This window comes from Melanotaenia boesemani, assembly GCF_017639745.1.
Source record: "Melanotaenia boesemani isolate fMelBoe1 chromosome 2 unlocalized genomic scaffold, fMelBoe1.pri SUPER_2_unloc_1, whole genome shotgun sequence".
Classification (NCBI taxonomy): domain Eukaryota; kingdom Metazoa; phylum Chordata; class Actinopteri; order Atheriniformes; family Melanotaeniidae; genus Melanotaenia; species Melanotaenia boesemani.
In genome coordinates, this window is record NW_024580582.1 from 54,441 (window position 1) to 76,587 (window position 22,147).

The 22,147-nt window shown below is 43.1% G+C and overlaps 1 long non-coding RNA gene across 1 annotated transcript; it reads left to right on the forward strand.

The window, feature by feature from the left end:
- Positions 1-807: 807 nt before the first annotated feature.
- Positions 808-20,572, forward strand: LOC121636039. Its single transcript, XR_006009588.1, has 3 exons — positions 808-820; positions 1,899-1,912; positions 20,501-20,572. It is a non-coding gene; the product is annotated as an uncharacterized LOC121636039 (long non-coding RNA).
- The last annotated feature ends 1,575 nt before the right edge of the window (positions 20,573-22,147 follow it).

A 22,147-nucleotide genomic window follows, 5' to 3' on the forward strand; every position in this document is an offset into this window, starting at 1 on the left:
TCAGACCCTACGCTGGTGCAATAGGTCCTGGTTTCCTCCTAATGCACGACAATGCCCAGCCTCATGTGGCAAGAGTATGCAGGCAGTACCTGGAGGATGAAGGAATTGAAACAATTGAATGGCCTTCACGATCCCCTGACTTAAACCCAATAGAACATGTGTGGGACATTATGTTTCGATCCATTAGGCGCCGTCAAGTTGCTCCTCAGACTGTACAACAGCTCAGGGATGCCCTCACACAGATCTGGGAGGAAATGCCACAAGACACCATCCGTCGTCTCATTAGGAGCATGCCGCGACGTTGTCAAGCATGCATACAAGCTCGTGGGGGCCACACAAGATACTGAAACGCATTTTGAGTTGCAGAAATTAAGTTTTTGAAAAAAATGGACTAGCCTGCCACATCTTCATTTCACTCTGATTTTAGGGTGTCTACACAATTGAGCCCTCTGTAGGCTGAAAACTTTTATTTCCATTAAAAGACTTGGCATCCTTTTGTTCCTAAGACATTGCCCTGTCGTTATTTGTATAGATATCCAACTTCATATTGAGATCTGATGTATCTAATGTGTTTCTTTAAAGTGCTCCTTTAATTTTTGTGAGCAGTGTACAATAAAGGCCCAATTTTCCTAATTGAAGATGGGTAATGAATCATAAAATGATGCTTGGGTATTAAATTTCTGTGTGGATACAAGTATTTAAAAAGTGTGTGATGGTCAACAATTGAGTGTTTTAGATAAAATGGCATACCAGTAGTGAGAGAAGGTGAAAAGATTATGTTCATTATTTTTAGTAATAAAAGAAATAAACTCCAGTTTTTGTCTCCTGGAGGAACAATGTCTCCAAACAACAATGGGGTGTTTTTTATGGGGGTATTTTTCTATCTTTAATCAAGAGCACAATTGTTTGCTTTGAGAGCAAGATTTCTGGTTTTCACACTCAAATATCATCCTGCTCGCTCTCAAAACTCTGCTCTCACACTCAAAAAAGTCCCTCTTGCTTTCAAATATATCGTTCTTCCTTTCAAAACTCTGTGCTCAGACTTGGTCTCTTTCCCTCACACTCAGACACTTTCTCTGCGCACTCAAAACTTCTGCTCTTGGATATTCTTTCCTCTCTCTTGGGTTGCAGAAAGAGCTGTCTGTCAAACCTCCTCCAGCCAATAGAATACCAGCTAATTCGAGCAACTCGTCCTCGCCTTCTTCAGGGTGCGCTTGTTTTACTTGACACAGTGACTCCACACTCTTAGCCCACATTTTGTTTGAATATAAACTATTTAGTAGTGACTAATTATCATTTTATGTTTTGTATAACAGTTCCACATTAATAAAACAAATAAGTTGTTTCTGATAGTTTTCTACATTGTGCAGTGTAATAATAATGATTAGCAAAGAAAACTCAACATGTTACGTTTCTGTCAGAGGGGGCGGGGCCATTTTCAAAACTCAACATATTCCGACCGCAAAGGCTCATGGGAGATGCAGATTCAGCTGAAATTTAACCTTTTTTTTTTATTGCTGTGCTATAAATTTGAGTTTTCTGCTTCAATTCATGTGTCATGTTAACAAGTAGACAATATCATAAAGTTCTGCCCTCTTTGAATTTTAAATTTGGCACCATGAATGCAAAGGACAGTACAGGAAAAGAAACCACCACCAGCATCTAGTTTTATACTGTATAATGGTTAAAGTAAGGAATAGTTATTGACAGTGTTCTATTTAAAGTTCCATCTGTTGTGGTCTTGATCCACCTTAAAAAAGAAGCAATTACTAGAATATTCACCTCAACTGAAGCCATAGTAAGCAAGTTATTTCAAACTTACCAATCCTTTTGTATCCAAGAATCTTGGAAGGGTAGAAAGAATATCTATCAATCAATCAATCAGTCTTTATTTATAGAGCACTTTTCATACGTAAATGCAGCCCAAAGTGCTTTCCATGGTTAAACACGGTTGCCTCTCCGTGAGTATGTGTCCTGACTTTAGATACAGTCAGGAGGACAGTACCGGAAGACCTCAGGGGCCGCGAGGGTTCATAAGGTAAACACAAATCTGAAAGATAAGAAGGCCCAAGACCATTAAGACATTTAAAAACCAATAAGAGAACCTTAAAATTGATCCTGAAACACACGGGGAGCCAATGCAGTGATTCTAAAACCGGTGTAATGTGGGCCCGCCCTCTGGTCTTCGTCAGCACACGAGCAGCTGAGTTCTGTAGAAGTTGTAGAGGTGCAATACTCTTTTTGGGAAGACCAGAGAGCAGGGCATTACAGTAGTCAATACGACTGGTGATAAAAGCATGCATCAGCATCTCCGTGTTGGCCCGAGAGAGAATGGGACGAACTCTGGCTATGTTTTTTAGGTGATAAAATCCTATTTTAGTAACATGTTTAATATGTGGAATAAAACCAAGCTCACAGTCAAAAATAACGCCCAGGTTTTTTACTTGTAATGATGGGTTTAATGCGGATGCCTGTAATTTAGTTAAGAGTTTCTCTCTCTGAGCCTCAGGACCAATGACTAAAACTTCAGTCTTGTCCTGGTTAAGCTGTAAAAAGTTTTCTGCCATCCAGGATTTGATATCTAAAATACAGTTGAAAAGGGCATCCATTGGTCTCGTGTCATCAGGAGACATGGAGATGTACAGCTGAGTATCATCAGCATAACTGTGGAAGTTTACTCCATGCCTCCAGATGATGCTGCCAAGAGGGAGCATATACAAATTAAAAAGAACAGGGCCTAAAACTGACCCTTGGGGCACACCACATGTCATTTTATGGATCTTAGAGGAGCATGTATCCAAACTTACCATATAAGTTCTGTCTGTGAGATAGGAAGTGAACCAGTTGTGAACAACACCAGGGAGGCCCACCGGGTGTTTCAGTCTGTTTAAAAGAATTGTTTGGTCTACTGTGTCAAGGGCGGCGCTAAGATCCAGTAGCACCAAGACTGAGAGGTTCTGTGAGTCACAGTTAATCCTAAAATCATTTCAGCAGGAGAGCAGTCTCTGTGCAGTGGTTCACCCTAAATCCAGACTGATATATCTCAAGGATATTTCTACTATTTAAAAAAATCATTAAGCTGAATAAAAAACAGTTTTTCTAAAATTTTACTTAAAAAGGGTAAGTTGGATACAGGTCTATAGTTATTAGGATCATTACAATCCAAATTGCTTTTCTTCAGAAGGGGCCTCACCACCGCCGTTTTAAAGGCCGCAGGGAAAACGCCCATCAGAAGAGAACAATTTATCATGCATAAAAGCTCGTCTAAAAAATCCATAAAATGATTTAAAAAGTGAAGTGGGAATTGGGTCTAAAAGACATGTGGTGGGTTTTACTGTAGAGAAAACTCCAACAGTTCTGCCTGGATCATTAACAAGTTTCTGATGATGCTGAAAGGTCTTTCTCAAAATCTCAAAAATCAAAGACTTGTCTGTGGTATGGTTGAGCAAAGACATGGCCTCTTGACAAGCATCACCATCAAGCTGTCCTTCAACATTTGTAATCCTCTGGCATTTTGGGCCTCCAGGAGAACCATCCGCGGGACTACTTCGTGGTGCAGTGGAGCCACGATGAATCTTTCTTTGGACCGTTTTCAAACGCCAAGCAGTGTACCCTGTGTTGCTTGCAGCATCATAGAAATGTTCCTGAAAAAAAAAAAAAAAGCTACAATTAACAATACCACCCAAAAACAATATCCCACAGAATCTGATATGAAGTCATCCAAGCATCTCATGAGTTATAGCATGCACATATAACATGACTGTCTGATGCAAAAAGTAAGAGAGAATTACAGAGCCTTTTTGGGAATATGGATCCTTGAGCGAGGTAAACAGCATCACTATTCCAAGAGCGTATTGCTCCCTGATAGTTTTAGAAGGGTGATGTCTAAGAGGAGATATCAATTAGTTATGAAAAACACATCTGTACTTGCAATTATCTGTGATAAATGAAATTAGCATACATCAGATGCTTTAAACTTAATTTGTAATGCAGTTTTATAATTATTTACAGTAAATCACAGCTAATTCAGGAGGTACCCCCAAAAAACGTCTCATTATGCTCATTATCCCATGATATGAAAAGAAGTACTACATCTTATTATCTTACACATATGCATCTTTGACCATAGCAGCCAATAATGACTGTTTTTGTAGTAGATTATTAGCCAGTAGGACTATATCTTAGCACAAGCTCTATGAAGAAAAAGTTAATGTCTCAAACTATGTCTTTTTAAAAACAATAAGACTTACCATCGTTCGGGAAAGCAGTCAGCACCACATTGCCTTGTCCAACAAGGTCGCTGAATATTTCCTCATCTACTTCTGTGCCTTTTGCATCTTTGTATGTAACATTTGTTTCTGGTGGCAGGCAAAATCTCTCAATAACTGGAATAGAAAAAAAAATCAAATTTGCTTTACAAGTTATAGCCACTGTATGGATTAAAGTAAAATCCAGCTTCACATATTTCTGCTGATGTTTGTACTTGACCTGGACCAGCATTTTAACTGGGATATGCAAGAAATGTTCACAAGTCAGGGTTGTATGACAGTTTAGATCATTTGTAAAAGTCATGGTTACTGACAATTGTGTCTGGCAGGTATATGACAGTTTTATTTCAGCGCGGTATCTTTAGCATTACCTCCTGAGCTAAAAGGTTGAGGGTGGATAAGATCAAATAAAGTTGGCTGAAGAAAATCGACACACACCCCTGACCCTTATAGACACATAGGATCATACACTAGTCTACACAGCAGGAATTATCATTGAGTTCACCAATGACATTTATTATTTACATTTTTCAGACCTTTTCTTACAAAGCATTTCTTTGTGTATTTTTTAACAGAATGTTTTTAAAGTAATTGGAAATCCTTCTGTCCCTAACAGCACTTCTACTCTCTAGAGCTATATATATGGTTCTGTTAAAAAATTAGCAACAGTTAATATAAACATAAACATGTCGTGGAGTCCTTCCTACAGTCTGATTAAAATACATCAATGAGGGGGGAAAAAAAACGTAGCGGCAAACGGCCGTTACCCCCTCCCCCCACTTGCAGTTCCACTGACCGCTATGATTATAAACTGTCTGTGAGAAAATGGCAACACTTAAGCTACGAAATGTGCACAATTTCTGCACCATATTACATCTCTTGGCTTTTAGATCTTATATGCTCTCGTTTTTCAATCATAGTCTGCTCCAGAAAGTAGCAGCTACAAATTATTAGCAGCTAAAAACTAGCTAGCAAGCTGTTCACTGATATTACAGTGCTGTTCAGTCAAACCATAAAGCAAAACATTAACATATATTTTAATCTTAAATTTACTTGTAATCAAAGCATTTAAAAACACAATAAATGTTTTATGCAGTTAAGTACACATGAATATTTTTTCTTACTGTTTCAGCTGCACGTACATGTAACGAAGAAATTCAAGCAGGTAATGGCGCCGAGCCACTCCACAAACTGCAGCAGTTAAATGTGGGCGGAGCATAATTATGTCTGTAAGGAGTTAAGCCAAAGCCTGGTACACACATAAGGATTTTTTTAATCTTTTGATATTTTTATCTGGTCGGGACCTCACATGTGAAGATAAAAAAATCAGGCATTTAACAGTGTTAGTCATACTGTTTGAACAACACACATAATGATGCTGTCCCGCGACTGATCTACAATCTAGTCCTCCGAGCCAGACATCTGATGTGACCAAATGTGATCTAACAAAAACGTAGAAGAAGAACCATAGCAACAACCATGGCAACAACCATATACGGTATGTAAAAGGTATTGTATATTTTGTGCCGGCAACAACCGGCAAAAAACGAAGAAGAAACATAGCGGAAACCGGACATAACAGCACACAGCATCAGAGACCAAATGATAATTGTATAGGAAAATATTATAAGACTTGTGCAATCGGGCATTTGCTGTCCCTGGTCGGGAAGAGAAAAAAATTGGGACAAAAACAGCTACAGCTGGTACACACATGACATAATCTTTATGTGTGTTCCAGGCTTAACTCTGACATAATCAACTCTGTTTATTTAACCCCAATTCCAAACAACACCTACCTGCAGTCCATTGGCGTAGTTTATTTATGTCTAAAATGAGTTAGAATAACCCTGATATGATTAACATTGTGACATAACACCAGTGCTGACTAACATTTCACTCTGAACATGTTAAAATCACACTTTTGTAGTTCAAATTAACTCAGAAATGTTTAACCCTGAAAATTCAACTCTCCAATTTTTGCTGTGCACAGCATTATGCATCGCAAAGAAAACTATCCTTGTGAACTGGATAACCAAAAATAATCAGTGTATTCAGCAGTTTAGGAATCTCTTAGTTGACCACATCAGTAGTGAGACAACGTCTGCCTCCTCAAAGAACCATTTAGCTGAATCTCATTCCCTCTGGTCCCCTGTGCTTAGCTCCATCACTTAGTGTAGGTGGACGACTGTGACCTCGTTGCTATGGGGGTTGGGAAATGGCCGGGAGTGACTGGTGGTTGCGGGTTCTTTGTGGTTTCCCATGGTGAGGAGCCGGGCTGCTCTGCGATGGGGGTGGCTCTGGGTCTGGCCCCGTCGGGGGCTGTGGGGTCCAGTGGTTGGAGTCGTCTCATGGCGGGGGGTGAGGGCACTGGTGACGCCTGGGTCGGTGTGCGTCAGTCCTGGGCCAGGCGGCCGGGCTATTCCAGGAGCGGTTGGGCGGGGGTTCTGGGTTTTGGTGCCTGTGGGTGGTCTTCCTCCCTCCGGGGTCCGTATGTGCCGGGGGTCTTGGCCTGCCCGGATGTGCTGCCATGGTGTGGGTTGGTGCATGCCCTGGTGTCTGGTTGCCGCCCTGGGACCCAGGGTATGGCCCGGGGGCAGGAAGGGTGTAGGGGTTCTTTCTGGGGTCAGTGACGGCTCACTGGCTGTGGTCCCTGAATGGCCCGGTTGTGGGGGGTGGCCTCTCCTGGCCTGTCTTGCCCTGGGGGACCTCCTGGGGAGCGGGGGTGCCTAATGGCACTAGAGGCTTAACATCCAGAGGGAAGTTTGCTTCCCTCTGGACGTACATCCCCGGACCCCTCTTACTTCCCGCTCTCTCTGTCTCACACACACACACACACGTAGGGAGTTGGGAGGCGTGGAGCCATGCAGGGTGGAGCGGAGGGGGCCATTCAGTGGTCTCCTTGGATGCACCCCATGGCGACTCATCTCTCAGTTTTAATTGCACAGAGACACCAAAACACAAGAAACACAACACACAAACAACACCTGGGGGGCATGTCATGCGGTGCATGTCGGGCGGGGCCACTTAGGTGGCCCGGCTCCCGGCTCATTGCGGTCACTGCCCATCAATTTTAATTGCACACAACACACACTACATAAACAGTCAGGAGCGGGGAGGGAGAGGGTATTGGGGGCCTCTCACACCCCTGTTCCCCCTGTGTGTGGCCGGGGGTGAGAGGGGGGAGGTGGTTGCCCCCGGGCCGGGTACTGGGGTGGCTGTGCTGGTGGGCTGCTGGCTCTGTGGGTGTTGGGTCAAGGGGGGGTGCTTGGGGCTCGCTGTCCTCTGATCCGCCTGGGGTGTCCCCCACGGGGCATGGTGGGTAGGTTATGTGTGACGTGACTGTGTGATGGTGAGTGCTTGTGGGTACAGCACAGGGGAGGGTGAGAGTGTGGGGTTATATGGGGTGCAGATTGGAGTGGGGGGGGGGGGGGGGGGGGGGGGTGTCGATGGCGCCTTGGTTCCCGGGGTGTGCGGCTGGAACATCGGGGTGTGTGCTGGTCTACGCCGAGTGGCTGTCTGGGGGGGGCCTGCAAGATTACATAGATTCCGTGATTCAAAGTAAATAAATAAATGAATCAGATTATCAAGAGGAGCCTTACCCATAGGCCTCCCCTTGGCAGAGCAAATTTGTTCAGCACGATACAGCAACCAGATTATCATTTTGCTTGCTATGATGCTGGACAGGAAAAGCTAAAAAAAAAAAAAAAAAAAAAAAAAAAGACGGTGGAGATGATGGTGGACTTCAGGAAAATCACAGCCCCACCATCCCCCCTCATCCTCACTGGCTGCCCCATCTCCACTTCTTGGGCACCACCATACCCCAGGACATCAAGTGGGAGCCGACTATCTGCTCCCTCATCAAAAAGGCTCTGCAGAGGATGTTCTTCCTGCAGCAGCTAAGGAAAATCAAGCTGCCCGCCAAGATGTTGGTGCAGCCATCATGGAGTCCATCACTGTGTGGTACGCTGGAGCCACAGCCAGGGACAGGCACAGACAGCAGCACATTGTCCATGCTACTGAGAAGGTGATTGGTTGCGTCTCTGGACATGATCTGTTTGTCCCTCTCCCCTCAGGCAGGAGGCTACGGTTCTTTCAGATCAGAACCTCCCGCCACATGGACAGCTTCTTCCCCTCTGCCATCAGACTCATAAACACAAAATAACTTTGTATCGGACTCATGAACAATCAGCTACTCCGCACCGGACTCATGAACACCAACCAACTCTGCCATATTTGCACTGTGTGGTTCACTCCACACTCACCTGCTGCTAGACATTAACATGAATAATTACCACATTTATACAGTGTTACTATGTAGGAGGAGTATTTTTTAGTTTGGATTGTTTTTATTGCATGCCTTATTTTGAAGTCTTTATTATGATTTATTTTATTTCCCTTACTAGTCTGCATTCCATGTTCCATGTTGCGCCATTGCACCAAGAAAAATTCCTGGGGTCTCATTTATAACCGTTGCGTACGCACAAAATGGGGCCTGAAACTGGCGTACGCCTCTTTTCACGCAAAGGTTGTGATTTATAAAAAACAAACTTGACGTGAAAATGTGCGGTCTTTCACGGCAGCTCTGACCCATGCGTACGCTGGTTTTGGAGGCTGGGGGAATTGGCGACACAGATGGAGAGGTGGGGAATTAACAACACACTGCATCCAGAGTCCTCTTGTGGCAGCGTGGGGTCCTGTCACCATGTCTCCAATTAATTTTGCGCTCTGGCTGTATGACCGCAGATGTGATTTCGGCTCACTGGTCAGCGTGCATGACTTCAACCCGGCAAGAGTTCATAACCCGTCTCCGCTGTCTATGCGTCCTGCTACACTCTTCCACATCCAATTTCTCTATATTGCAGGAGAACAGGCCGACATTAAAAGGCAATTTGCAGCAATGTCCGGTTTTCCTAATGTAATCGGCGCAATTGACTGCACTCATATTGCTATAAGGGCCCCATATGTCGATGAATTCATGTATGTCAATAGGAAGCATGTGCATACTATCAATGTTCAAGTCATATGTCAATCCAACATGATGTTGACAAATGTAGTTGCACGATGGCCTGGCTCTACACATGACTCTTACATCCTAGCGCAAAGCAGTGTAGAGAAGAGACTGCAGGCAGGCGCTGTACGTGATGGCTGGGTTCTTGGTAAGACAATAACTTTATATTGACAACCAGCTTAGCCAGATGCAGACCACTGATGCACTGTTTCATTGAAATGCAGGGGACAGTGGCTACCCCCTCCGGCGCTGGCTCCTGACCCCCTTCCCAAACCCCCAGAGCGCAGAGGAGACCCTGTTCAATACCGCTCACTCCCGTGCGCGCTCAACTGTAGAGCGCGCCATCGGCCTTTTAAAATGCCGGTGGCGGTGTCTGGATGCGTCAGGGGGTAGATTATTGTACCATCCCCAAAAGGTGCGCAAGATCGTGAGGGCGTGTGGCGTGCTGCACAACCTGGCACTGAGGCACGGCATCCAACTACCTCCTGGCCTCCCCCCTCCTCGGAATGCCGACCCTCACCCACAGCCCCCTCCCAGACACAGGGAGTTCCAACACGGGGCACGGCTCCGTGAGGAGGTCATGCAGCGATTAAGCAGACAATAAGGTTCACTTTTTCACAAGCTCTTTTAATGTGTTTGAAATGTCGAACATAATGTCACACAAATTATGCAGTGTTGTTCTGATTTCCTTCAGTTCATTGATGGTTTCTTTTTGATCTCGCCATTGTCCGCTCTGTCCCGCTCACAGAGTTAACTGAGGTAACTGTGTGGTGCCACTCACGACACTTACTCTTATTTGTCACGCCACTACTGTGGCTACCAAACAAAATAATTTTTCGACTCTCCACCTCACTCACTAATGCATCGATTTCTGCCTCTGTGAAGTTGCGTTTTTTGGTTCGCTTCCCTGCGGTTGCCGTTGTTCATGGATCACAACATGGATCAGCTGGCTCATTTTAATACACGCTGAGGTACTTTGCATTGACCATTTATGGTGGAAAGTGGGTGTGTAGTGGGCGGAACATGAGCCAAATTCACCTGCGCAAACTTCAAGGACAAGTGTGATTTATAAAGGGGAAATTGCTTGCACCTGTGCGTACGCACGGTTTTATAAATCAGAATATTTTATGGCGTACGCCAACTTCCGGTTTTGGGCGTAAGTACACTTTTAGTAAGAATCCTACGCACAGTTTTATAAATGAGACCCCTGGTCTGTGAAGCTTTCACTGACAATAGTAATAAATTGATTCTGAACTCTACAACTCTGAAATGAAGGGAAAGTTAGGTGCATCTTGCATTTGTAATCTGGGTGGGGGAGATTGCAGGTCTACCTCATTTGAAAAACAATGGCTCAGTGAGGGTGGTGATTAACTTTGGTAGAGGGAGGGGGGAATGCAGGAGAAACTGAAAATCCTGGTAGTTCTAGTGTCTCCCTTCTTCTGTCTCCCTCAAGAGTCCTGGAGAAAACCTTTAGTTGAGCCTGCAAGCTGCTTTCACAGCGATGCGCCGTCACAGACATGATCTGGCGTGTCTGCAGCCCGGCGACTTACTTACTAAAATGTTTCCAAACAAACGCGAAAGATCAAGCTGGTCCATTATAGCCTACATGGTGTATATACGTCACTTGAGGTGCAGATTAATCTGTGCAAACCTACGCATATTTTTCTTGTTTTAGGGGTTACCACTAATGTGAAAAGTCAGCAACCAGCCCACAGTGGCAAACCGCTGAGACCGTTAAGGAAACGGTAACTACCGCTACAGAAACGGCAAGTGCCGTTGCAGGAACGGTAACTGCCGTTGTAGCGAGTGGCTGGCCTGGATCTTAGCGTTTCTCCATTTCTCTCTCTGCCTCTCTCTCTCTCTCTCCCCACCGCCATCCTCCCCTCGCCCTCCCTCTGCTTTTAGCTGTTGAGAACAACTGCACAAAACTGACGTTACTCCATCTGCGATCGACTAGTTTTGCCTCACGTCAGGTCCCGGATGTGTGGCACAAAAGTTTGTATTTCAGATCTGAATTTGTATTTCAGATCTGAATTTTTCAAATACAAAAGTTTCAACTTTACCACAATACACATTAAAAAAACAAAGATTCAATATCAAATATCTTCATTTGGATTCAGTTTTTAAAGCAATTATTTAAAAAGGCATATTCAGATTCAAATTGAATGATTCAAATTCAAATATAAAGAATTCAGATTCACTCCCCAGTGGCACAAAGCTTATCCCATACTGATCAGGGTGAATCATAAAGGTTTTATATAATAACATGAATCATCTTCACTCAGTCTAAACATGTTTTAACCACAGATTTATTAAGATGATTTAACCTGTAGCCATCCATTCCTCATATTGTGGACAGATAAATTCACCTGTTGGTCCAGGTGCAGGTGGAGTGGCTGGTCTAGTTCTAGCTCACTGCTTTCTGTGGCTGATCTTGCTCACTGAAGCTCACTGCAATGCAAATAATCTGTTTCCTGTTCATGTTTGGTCCTTGTAGAGATGTGGCCATGTTCTGAGTCTGAGTCTCGGTCATGCTGTCTTGCTGCCCCTCCCTCAGCTGCATGGTCATCCTCCTCCTCACTGCTGTTGGGAAGCTGTAACTGCAGTCCCTCTGTTGTCCACTGACTCTGTTCTGAGCTTCAAAAAAGAAAAATTGATGAAATGTGTAGTATGGCGGACTTTCTCTTCATTGTCTGCAAATTGACATGGAAGCACACTTCGCTGACAGCAGTCAGCTTTCACACTGACTAACGCTGCTCACAGACGATGCTAACTTCTGTTAACATCACTCTCAGCTGTTTGAAAACCATCCTGAAAGCCATGAAAACATTAAGGCAGGTATTCTGACAGTATAATAATAATAATAATAATAATAATTTTATTTGTGGGCGTCTTTCTTGACACTCAGGGTCACCTTAGAGCAGGGCTACTCAATTCGGTCCTACGAGGGCCGCAATCCAGCAGGTTTTCCATGTATCTCTGCACCAACACACCTGAGTCAAATTAGGTGGCTCTAACAGCCAATCAGGTTCTACACAATGACTCATTAATTTGACTCAGGTGTGTTGGTGCAGGGATACATGGAAAACCTGCTGGATTGCGGCCCTCGTAGGACCGAATTGAGTAGCCCTGCCTTAGAGGATAAAACAAGAATAAAACAAATCAATAAATACACTCATAAAGGATGCATAAAACAATAATAAAAAGCAGTGTGAAATATTACAGTGAGTATGCCAGTTTGAACAGATGTGTTTTGAGTTTGGATTTGAACAGTTGTATAGAATCAGAGAAAGGGAGGTCTAGGGGGAGTGAGTTCCAGAGATGAGGAGCAGAGCAGCTGAAAGCTCTTCTCCCCATGGTAACAAGGCGGACTGGGGGGAGGGGGAGGTGGATGGAGGAGGAGGATCTGAGGGAACGGACTGGTATGGAGACATGGAGGAGATCAGAAAGGTAGGGAGGAGAGAGGTTATGGATGGCCTTGTAGGTGAACAGCAGGATTTTGTAGTGGATGCGGTAGGTGACGGGGAGCCAATGGAGCTGCTGCAGGACAGGGGTGATGTGATGAGTGGATGCAGTTCTTGTGATGACCCGGGCTGCTGCATCCTATAACCAGTTGAATTTTATGAAGTGTTTTTTGGGGAAGACCAAACAGAAGGGAGTTACAGTAGTCAGGACGGGAGGTGACAGACTGTGAACGAGTATGGCGGTGGCGTGAGGGGTGAGGGAGGGGCGGAGGGGGTTGATATTGCGAAGGTGAAAATACAGTAGTAGCGGTTTAAAAGTTCCCCTGTTTCCATGATGGGTCCTTGACTGGTTCTTGACTGGTCCTTGACTGGTCCTTGACTGGTCCTTGACTGATCCTTGGCCGATCCTTCACAGGTCTGTGGGGGTAATGTAATCCCCCGCAATGACGTCGTCAGCGAGGCTCTGCCCCCAAGCAGCCCAAGTAAAAAAACAGCTGCAATCCCTCTTTTGTCCACGGGGAGGAGCAGTGATTTGATCTTGCTGCTTTCTAAACAGTTTATAATGAGCTGTGTCGCTCATTTGTTGCATTTTTGCCAACATTTAAAAAATGATTTGATTTGAAAATGGCGTCAAATAAATGTATCAAAAAAGCCGACATGTGTAGCTAATGGTGTTATGAGGCAAAGCACAACCTCCTCAAGTCGGCTAAGTGGTGAATGTCACTAGCAGCGAGCTAAACATCCCGAGGAGCGCCGCCAGCGGTCATTTGACTGCAACGTAAGTTATTCACAGTGGGGGTTGATACAGCTGCTGCATAACTGAATATTGACAAAATCATAACGTAATATCGGCAGGTAAAAATAACATAATACTGATAATGTGTAAAGCAGGGATCACAAAAGTCCGGACCCAGCCCAACCTATATTCTGAATTAGGCCTCAAAGTGCTATTATCCTAAGTAGATAAGTAAATAAATGGTTTATACTGTGAAATGAAGTGTCCCTGGATTTTATTCATAGCGATCTAGTGATAAAACGTGATAAAACGTCATACAACTGTGTCTCAGCGGTGGGACAGCCGCCTGCCTGCTGTCTGAAGCAGGCACATGCGCAAAGGCTGGTAGGAATGACAGGAACCAGCAGCCTATCATCACACAGGGTTTGTGATCTTACAGCCAATCAGAAGCAGAGTAGGGCGGGCATTTATTACAAGTCCGTAGCCGTGATATACGACAGTTTGGCTGAGAAAGAGTCTCCCTGAGCGGCTCTGTGGAAGTTTAGACGTGCTAAACTGCTCGTAAATATTGATGTGTTTACTTTTCCAAACAAGTAAGCAGGTAAAACTATAGACAACAACTATATAATAAAAGTCCTAAAATACCAGGTTCAGCCGTTTAGTTTTTAATACACTATAAGCATGGTAGCGTGACTGGCGGTCATCAAAAGACCGCTGGCGGCGCTTCCAGTGTTTAACACTAGAAAACCCAGAGATTTCTTACCCCTCTACCATGCCCAGAGTACAACCAAAAGGCTGCCCGGTTTGAAATTAACAATTCAATGGCCAACAATTAGCACCTTTACATTTGTAAACACAGCCATTACCTGCCGTTAGCTGTTCAAGCATACTCCTTGGGGGGAGGAGTGTGCTTGAAAAGAGCCTTGTGGACTGTGCTGTATAGTTTCACTCCCCACAAACGGTATTTGTGCTTTTGACCATTTCTCACATTTTCATGTACCCTTTATTGAGCATTGGTCATGTGAGTTTTCATCGTCATCACACTATTGTACGCCCAGCTTGCTTTCAAGTGAGAGATTATCACGTTTCTGTTTCCACAAAGGCCAAAAGGAAAGCATAATCAAGTATTTCAAATGAGAGATAATTACATTCCTTTTGACCTGGGAACAGAAAAGCAAAATCAATTTAATGTTCCTCACTTCCTAATATGGTGCAACAAGGTTCACAGTCCTCAATGTTTTTAGTAAAAAAAAAAAAAATTAAAAAAACACCTTACTAACAGGGTGGAATGGAACATAACAGAGTGGAACAGAATATAACAGGGTGGAAAATATTTGTTCCCAATTCCAAATAAAAACGCTTCAATGGCCAGATGATCAGCAATGAATAAAGATATTTCTACAGTGATCCAGATTTTTTGTTTGTTGTTTTTTTTGTTTTACATTTTAGATTTTGTAAGAGATGGGTGTGTTTTAACAACAGCAGTTTTATCCGTGACTTTAATCGATAATTATTATCATTATCCAGTGTATAAAAATGTTGGTGTAAAAACGCCAAAGATAGATAAGCATGATGCTGAACTTCGTGGTCTAGCTCCTGGTTTGGTGTGTCTTGTTCTGTTTATTATCATTCTGAAAGGTATACCAAGTTGTGGGCTGCATATATGCAGGCTATGGCACACGTTAACGTTAAAAAGCACACTGCTTGTTGTAAATACTTGGTTTATGCTTTAAGAGGTAAATATTTTGGTTAACATGTTGAAGAAATATCGTTGTTTCTTTTTTCATCTCTTGCTATGCTATTGAATTTGGCAACATTAACATGGAAATTCACTGCATTAGGACCGACTAGCCTACTGAATTTCTGTATAGCATGACAACACAAACTGGACTCGTTTGACTACCACTCTTACCCAATGTGCAACAATCACAAAACTGGGTCACTTGTTCAGCTGCCTCATTGCGGCTCATTTACGTATCAATCCACAGTCAAAGTGGTGGTGGAGGAGCCTAAGAGATGGTAATTTTCTGGAGCAAGTGCGAATGTTGAAGAAGGTGCATGTTCAAGTTGGGGGCTGCATACAGTACCTTTTGGAATGGTAATCAGAGCGTGTCGGGGAATAGCCCACCTGGAGGGGTGACGTAATCGGGATTCCCGGCGAGCAGGAAGTCGCAGCACAGCGAGTGTTGGATGTCCCCCCGCGATTAGACACATTGAAGTGGAAGAAATTATCTCCGATCCTGCGTGGGGCTTTTATCTGTCGCCCTGTCTTCTTATGGAGGTGAAATAAATAATATGAGAATAAAATAACCCTTCCTAGCTACCTCAAACAGATTCTGTGTTGCTTGATCCAAATCTGATTTGTCTATGTTAATAATGCTAATATTAAAAGATTAATCAGTATGATAAATACATCCTATTGAGAATAGAGCTAGGGGCTGTGATCCAGTATTTGAAAGGTTTTATTAACCTACTAGCATTCATTTCTGAATAAAACAATTGGCAGCGCACAAGCATGTTACAATTTCACATTCCACGTCAAACGATGATTATGTATTAAGTTTTATGCATTTTTATGAATTGTGACTGGCCATCAGAGGTGCTTTGAGTGGCGCCTCTGCCGGTCAGTGTAAATTCAGATAAAATCTGACAGACTACGGGCGATGAGAAGTCTGTGAGAGAAGCGCCATCTTCTGGGTCTACCCTATATTACAAGGAATGGGTGGAGTTTGATTAAAACATCGACACTCCCAGGAGAAGGAGGGGGCCTCTCTGGCGGCTGGAAGTTGGAAGGCAGCTGGCTGGAACTGGAATGGAACTGGGCTGGAAGCCAGCAGGTATTCGGCTGGCTTTCAGCTTGGATGGGAACTTTTAAACCGCTACTACTGTATGCTGACCAGGTTATGTTATTGATATGTGATGTGAAAGACAGGGTGCTGTCGAGGATGACATCCAGACTTTTTACCTTAGGGGAGGGAGAAATGGAAGAATCATCAAATCAATTAATGGCAGAAACTGTCAGATTTGGAGAGAGTGGATTTGGTGCCTACTAATAATATTTCTGTTTTACTGCTGTTTTACTGTTTGGCATAAAACTCCACCCCCACCTGCTCCGTCCGCTCCTCCGCCTGCTCCTCTGTAAAACTGATCTAGAAAGTGTATCTCATTGTTTTATGGACGCAGTTATGAAACTGCCATCCAACGAATCCCCTGGTTGTGACGGTCTTACAGCAGACTTTTATAAATTCTCTTGGAATGACGTTAGACTCCTTATATTTCATACAATACAGGAATGCTGTTACGACCCAGTTCAGGGGTATGAGAGGCGTAACAAAAGAAGAGAACTGCAGACAGATGTTCATAACGTAAGCTAACAGATCTTATTGGAACAAGTGGAAATAGAGAACAAACAAATGGTAGTAAATGAAAAGTGTTGGGGTTAGCAAGCTACTGAAAGCAAAAACACAAAATGACCGCTATGGTCTAACTCAAAATCAGCCAATTGAAAGCAAAAACCGGAAATAACCAAACGGGAGGACGGAAACTGGCCTACTAATCTAAGTTAATGAAGAGTGAAGCAGTTTCAGTAGCTATGCTGATATAAAGCTCTACATACAATTACAATTACAAAACTAACCTAGCCCAGCACATTCTAACTTTAACAACTAACTAATTAACAACTTTAACTAATACAACTGAAAGAGAAGCCAAAAGGGCTTTACGTATTACCAAACACCAAACAAAGATAACAAAAAACAAGACTGTCAGTCAGCAAAACGAAGAACACAAAAGCCAAACAGTTTTAACTCTGTTGGAAATAAATACTAATCTTGCTTCTCAGAACCACCAACTAAGCACACGGTCACAATCAAGTTCACAAGCAAAGGGCAGCCTGTCTGTGCAAACAGTTGCTACTGACTGAGCGGTCGCAGCAATCTTTTACTTCCTGGTGGAAGGCAGCAGGAGCAGGGATTGGACCAGCAGTTATCCAATCAGGCGGGTGAAGGCGAAGGTGTGACAGTACCAGCCGACTCTAAACAGGCAACAGAGGGCAGGCGTTTACCTGCAGGATGAGCCCAAGGTGGAGGCAATGAGTGGCAGCTGTAACACATGCATAGAAACAAAAGAATTACTGCCAAGCATGAAACAAGGGCTTATAACAGTAATCCCAACACATGGTAAGGACAAAGACTACTGGACACCCTGGGACCAATCACACTATTAAACACAGAGTAGAAACTCTTATCAGGAAACTAGCAGCAAGACTTTGGACCGGTATAAATCAGATCATCAGTGAAACACAATCTGGCTTCCTTGGTGGAAGAATAATTTACAATAACATCAGGTTGGTCCTGGACTTCACTGCCTACAGTGACATGTTTACAGGAAGTGGCTACCTTCTACTCCTGGACTTCTAGAAAGCTTTGATTCAGCTGAACATCCTTTATTTTAGAAAAGCTCACAGATTTTGGCTTTGGAAATAAATGTATTGATCTAATTGATATGCTACACAATGATATCAACAGCTGTGTAGCTTTGGAGCCCGGTACATGTCGGAGGTTTCCAGTCAGGAGGGGATCAGACAAGGATGCAACACCTCACCCTCGCTGGTTAAAATGGTCGCTGAGCTGCTGCTATCAGTCTTACAAACAATGGGGTTGAAGGTATTAACATTTTGGACAGAAACATTTTGATAAGCTAATTTGCAGACGACACAACATTGTTTTTAGAAGATGAGAGGGAAATTCCCATTGTACTTGAATTTATGAACCAGTTTTCTAAGACACCAGCTGTAAAATGAAACACTGATAAATGTGAGAGATTTGCTCTACATGACCAAACAGCTCAGTTAGTTTTTAATATCACAATTAAACCTGGAGTAAAATATTTGGGTATCACCATCACAAAAAAAAGAAACAAGAGAAAAAGAGCATGTAAAAAGTATAGAAAAAATTAAATCTTTTATGAACTCATGGCTTCAAAGGGTCACAACTATGTGAGTGCCCCTAACTAAGATAGAAAGTTTATCAGGTTATTTATCCTACATTCTCACTGGAAATCTCTGACAAGATAATCCAACAGATTAACAGCATTAATTTCAGCTTCATTTGTGGGGGTTGGGTCAAGGGGGGGGTGCTTGGGGCTCGCTGTCTGCTGGTCCGCCTGGGGTGTCCCCCACGGGGCACGGTGGGTGGGTTGTGTGTGGCGTGACTGTGTGGTGGTGAGTGATTGTGGGTGCGGCACGGGGGAGGGTGTGAGTATGGGGTTATATGGGGCACAGATTGAAGTAGGTGGGGAGTGGGGGGAGGGGGCCGATAGCACCCTGGTTCCCGGGGTGTGCGGCTGGAACATCGGGGTGTGTGCTGGCCTGCGCTGGGTGGCTGTCTGGGGGGGCCTGGTCCTCCTGAGCATGTTGCGGGCCCTCTGCCTTTGGGGGGTGGGGCGGCCGCCTCTGGGCTCCTGGGGCCCTGGGCCCTTTGCTTGGGCTGCCCTGGGTGGCCGGTCCCTGGCGGGGCCGGCGGCTGCTGACCTTGGCCCACTGGGACCTGTGCCCCGAGACTGTGGGGGGCTCTTGCTGGGGCTCTCCTCTGTCGCCCTTCGGGTGGGGCTGGAGTCGTCTTGGTGGTGGGGTGGCTTGGGTTGGTGCTCCGGGTCTACTGCTGAGGGCCTGACCCAGGCCCTGGTCTGCCTCTGGCCTCCGTGGGGGCGTGGTCGCATTCGCACAATCTCACTCACCACTCTTCATCACTCACCACTCTTCATCACTAATCACTCCATGTTTCTCATGCTCTGCATGCTGACACAGTCACTGAGTTGTCTAGTGGGTTTTAATACAAAGCGATGATTATTAAATTTTCTTCTTTTTTTTTCTGTGAGTCAGTATCTGGTCGCTGTTATGTCTTTTTGATTTGGTTATTATTTAAAAACTCTTAATGACTAGCTGCCCTGTTTTTTATTTATTTATTTATTTTTTTTCTGTGTGTGTGTTTCTGCTTTTGTAAAAGTTGTAGGAATTTTTTTTTTGGTGTGTTCATGTACAGGTTTAACAGTTTGTTGTCTGGTGATGGTATGGATTGAAGGGTCGTCCTTCTGTCTGATCTCCTTTCTTCTTTCCCTTTTGCTATTTTTGCTATTTTCCATCTTTTTCTGTCCCCTCCGGTCAGGTCCAGCAAAGATTACATAGATTCCGTGATTCAAAGTAAATAAATAAATAAATGAATCAGATTATCAAGAGGAGCCTTACCCATAGGCCTCCCCTTGGCAGAGCAAATTTGTTCAGCACGATACAGCAACCAGATTATCATTTTGCTTGCTATGATGCTGGACAGGACAAGTTAAAAAAAAAAAAAAAAAAAAAGGAAAAATAAATGCCACTATATAAGGAAAGCAGAGTAAAAACCAGCGAGGACGGTGGTGTAAATCAGGGGCGGTTCTAGGATCAGAAGTTTAGGGGGGCTGAGCACTCAGACAGCTGCCCGGCCAGGCTAGAGAAATTTCACCATTTTATATATTTTAACACAATTTCATTCCCACATTTGTGAAAGAAAATTAAAACACTTTTTGGTAAATTCTGTGCAAAATCATCAAATCTGATAAAGGTTATTTAAATGCTGAGCCACAGCAGAAGAGGAATGGATGGATATCTTTTACCGTTATTGAAATATGACAGTTTAAAAATCAATAAATTTTACAATGTTCACTCTAGCCCCACTCAAACTTTTCAGTCTGTTCCGATACTCAAAACAAACTCTCATAACTCTTACAATTTCCATTGCAGAGACATAAATTATACATCAAAACGGAGGAATCTTGAGTGGCTTCGAAGAGAACCAAGTGTGACAGAGCTGGGATTTACAGATTTTTAGCTATGCTTCTCCAAGCGAGGATAAGTCTACTTCTTCTTCCATAGACTTCCATTCAAATCTGGATTCTCATGTGTTTTTAACTCGCCACCATTTAAATTCTGTTCGCATTACAGTAAAATAAATCACATGCCTGCGTTCCCCAGATCTCCTGGCGCTAGTGATGGTTTAATGAAGCCCCGGGAATGTGTTGAGTCTTTCTGGCCAATTGCATCGCCAAAAGTGTCATTACTTGAGGCCCCATTTAACAGCTCTTTTGGCAGTGACATCTGCTGGTAAATCTGTAAATAAATATAAATGTAAATATATTAAAATATATGAATAAAGAGTATCTATCTATCTATCTATCTATCTATCTATCTATCTATCTATCTATCTATCTATCTATCTATCTATCTATCTATCTATCTATCTATCCATCCATCCATCCATCCATCCATCCATCCATCCATCCATCCATCCATCCATCATCCACATGGACAAAGAAGGATTTTTCAACATTTCATATTTAATATCTTTGTGGCCTTTAATATACAGTAGGTAGGTAGGTAGGTAGAGAGGAAAGTTGGTCAGTGTGAGAGGGTGACGTATAACAAGGTGTCCAGAAGGGATTTGAACCTTGGCCACATTAGCACCTTTACAAGGTGCAGCTGCTCCACCAGGTGACCTACGTAAATGACATTCCTACATATCTTGTGTTTTTTTTCTATATGAAACACCAGAAAGTAGTTTACCTATAAAATTGAGTTTGGGAATCAGTTAAAATATTTATTGAGCAGCATCCGTCAAGGTATGGAGGTTAAAAATGTCTCACCTGTTCAGTTTCTGTGTCTTTACCTGGAGTCTTATCTGCAGGGCTGCAAAAAATCAATGAATAAAAAGATTAATACAATAGCTATAATAAAACAACAGTGTTAATATTTTAAAATGCTCATATTTACAGTCAGCTGGATTCTATATATTAATTTTGGTGCATATCTTCAGTAGCTCACCTCAGGCAGAATGACCTCTGTGATGAATTGCTGCTTCTTAGCAACAGAAGCAGGCGATGACGGCGTTTTGTCCAGTCGCTGGATGCTGCTAAGTCAGGCAAAGACAAATAAAATCAGTATATGTTGATAGAGGAGATTGGTAATATAACAGCAATCTCACTGGCCTATATGTACCTGAAAGAGCATGTTTTTCCATCTACCTTTTTTTTCCCTCTTAGTCCTCTATATATTTGTAATATGTCAATAGGGTATGTCATTATGTCACTTCTTTCTGCCCAAAACAACAATGCATACTACAAACATCACTAAATAATGAAAAAATAAAAAATATATAATTTTCTCTGTAATGTTTCCGAAGGGTCGGATCCAATCCTGCATGTTTCCACAGATAAAGTCTGTTTGAAAGAACGCAGCCTTTCTCCAGATTTCTTTGCAAATCCTGTATTTGACTAATGTTTAGTTGTGTATAAAGTTTTATATTGTCTGAACAACTGTAAGCACCATTGTGGCTAGTGTTAATTGTATGCTATTTTAAAAATTTGTCTCAGTTTTAGTCCAGTTTCAATCGCGCTTATTAGTTTTTATCACATTTAATCAACCTCATCTAATTTTTATTTAGTCAAGTTTTAGTTGACTATAAGTTGAGCATTTCAGTCTTTTAGTCCAAAAAAACATAACTTTATTTGTCTAGTCTTAGTCAACAAAAACTGTCAATTTTAGTCTAGTTTGTCAGGACAAACATTTTGCCCTTTTAATTTTGTCAGCAGATAATACTGAACATTGTTAGTAGTTAGTAGAACATTGTTAAATGTAGTT